The sequence below is a fragment of the Ceratotherium simum genome, chromosome 33 (assembly GCF_057802395.1).
Source record: "Ceratotherium simum simum isolate JZ-2026a chromosome 33, ASM5780239v1, whole genome shotgun sequence".
Taxonomy (NCBI): Eukaryota; Metazoa; Chordata; class Mammalia; order Perissodactyla; family Rhinocerotidae; genus Ceratotherium; species Ceratotherium simum.
Genome location: NC_141932.1, coordinates 9,127,243 through 9,129,982, shown reverse-complemented (window position 1 = coordinate 9,129,982; position 2,740 = coordinate 9,127,243). Strand labels below are relative to the sequence as shown.

Here is a 2,740-nt window from a genome sequence, read left to right as displayed (position 1 = left end):
TTATTTAACTCAGGTATTAATAAATAGACATGTATGTGATCTGAAATTAGTAATAATTGTTTTCACTAATACACTGTTCTTTAGGCATCAGTGTCTCCTGTCTCATAGTTCCCCTGACTCAGGCCATTGTACTTTTGTTCCTGGGATAAAAGCAAATGAGTCTTTCTGTTGCCATCCTAATGCCAAGGCATTCTTGCATTCATTACAAACAACTTCTCATGGGGCAGAATCCTGCAGTTTTATACTGCCACCGGGACATCTACATTTCATTAAAATCTCCAAAGTCTTATTCAAAGGTTATATTTGCCTGTGGAATAAGTCTTCATAAAAACCGGAAACTCTTCATTACTGAAGTTTTAAAATAAAATACCACCAATCTAAATTGAAATGTCAAGCTGCAAAACCAAAACTAAATTTAGATCTGGTTTATATGAAGAACACAGCTAACTAGTATTTTAATATATTATGGATTAAATGCACTATCTTTATTACCAGCCCAGCCAGGTTCAGATCCACACTCTGCCAATAACCAGTGAGTGAATTTAAAGGAGACACTTAACCTCTCTGTGCCTGTGTTGTCCTCGTCTTCATAAGGGATGTAACAGTGCCTGCCTCATGAATTTGTGAGGGATAAAAAAGTTATCATGTGTGGCCTTTATAGCACTGATTTATAAACTGCAAGTGTTCTTTGATAATTACTCTTCAACTCTCGGAAGCCTTTAAAAGACAGAAAAACATTAAGTAATTATTTCAAAGTAGGAATTGTTGGTAAGGGGAGAATATTGGATTTTAGTTGACATGGTACGTGTGGCCCATACCTCCTATTCCCCTGCTGGATCCTCCAGCTCAGAAGACAAGTATAAATCTTTGAGAACTGACAGGATTGCTGTCAGGGATTTGGCAGTAGCAATGCTCTTCTTATTATAGACTACATTTGGAATCCTGAGGAATTTCTCTCTTCTTTACCATTATCTCTTCCTTTATTTCAGTGGGTGTAGGACAAGGTCCACAGATTTGATTGTCAAGAACCTGCATTTAGCCAACTTACTAGTTTTGTTCTCTAGTGGAATCCACTATACATCAACATCTTTTGGGTGGTATCACGTCCATAATGATTTTGGATGCAGATTTGTTCCCTATGTTCAAGGAGTGAACAAGGTCATGTCCATTGGCACCACCTGCCCCTTGAGTGTCTTCCAGGCCATCACCATCAGCCCCAGGAACTCCAGGTGGGCAGAGCTTAAAGTGAAAGCTCTCAAGTGCATTGTCCCTTGAATTTTCCTGTGCTGGATCCTGCAAATGCTGACAAATGTCATTTACCCTGTTTCTGACTAGCAATGGGAGCCACAAAAACATCACAAACAGAAAAAGTTTTGGATATTGTTTTGCTGTTCATCATGAGAAAACTGGAGACTCACTATATGCAGCATTGCTATCATTCCCTGATATTCTCTGTTTAGGGCTTATGCTCTTAGCCAGTGGCTCCATGGTTTTCATCCTGCACAGGCACAAGCAGGGGGACCAACATCTTAATAGGAACAACATCTCCTCCAGATCCTCCCTTGAGTCCAGAGCTACCAAAACCATCCTTCTCCTGGTGAGCACCTTTGTCTTTTTTAACACCCTTCCCTCCATTTTTCATCAGATCTGGCTCTTTTTAACAATCCTGACTGGTTCCTCTTCAACACCATTTCAGTAATCACTTTGTGTTTCCCAAGTCTCAGTCCATTTCTGCTCATGAGCTGTGAGCCCAGTGTATCCAGGCTCTGCTTTCCCTGGATCAGAAATATAAAATCTCCTACTCCTATGAGAAATATGTAATTTGTATGCATTTGCACAATGTTCATTTGGTAACTCACTCATCCTCCTTAGAGCCTTAAGTACAGTTATGAGTGGCTGACCAGAGACTGTAAACAGGACATACTGAGCATCTTCTTCAAATTAAACACAGTAAACCATTATTGGTAATGGTAATGGTAATGAAATGTTATATAATTTTTAAGTCACTACTTATGTGATTGAAGTTCTACTAATCTTTGCAGTGGAGGAGTTCAGAATTTATGCAATAATAGACTCCAGGTCCTGAAACAATATAGATGTTATGGAGAAGTCTCTGAGTATGTAACTTAAATCTATCACAGTAAATTTCCCAAAAATGAACTAGTCATGGAATTTAATAAAAGGAACATGAAAAGGGAACAGCATGTGGCAGGTCATTACTGAAACTGAAGACAGTAGTGATGAAGCAGAAATTCAGTCAGTGAGTAAAGATTTTTAGAGATTTGTATGTTGCATGCTTAGAGCAGAGGTAGTCATTTATTTGAAGTATGATTTTATGAAGGAGATCGAGCATGTTTAAACATTTTCATGTAGAAATGGCCAGATTGATGTGCAAGGGGCAAAGGAAAGCATAAAATTACATTTTAGCTGATTTTAGTGCACACTCGTGTGTCTAAAGAGATGAAATTAATTTATGGTGAAGACTTCCACTAAATTTGGAGCACTATAGGGAGAGCCATTTGAAAAGGAAAGACATGAATCCATTCTGATAATGTAGAGTTTGTGGCTCCTTGATTTTCAAGAAGAAAAGTGGGAATTTTCTTAATTTTAGGAGAGATTTTAATATAGTTTTCTCTGTATTTACATGCTGTAGCTGATGCAAAGTACTGAGAATTCAGTCACTTAAAAAACAAAAGTGTTATTTTGACCTAATGGATAGATAGAGAGATAGATCTTTGTA

General features: G+C 37.9%; 1 pseudogene; it reads left to right on the top strand.

Annotated features, from left to right (window-relative positions):
- The first annotated feature begins 798 nt into the window (after positions 1–798).
- Positions 799–1,821, top strand: LOC101393925 (vomeronasal type-1 receptor 4-like; annotated as a pseudogene).
- The last annotated feature ends 919 nt before the right edge of the window (positions 1,822–2,740 follow it).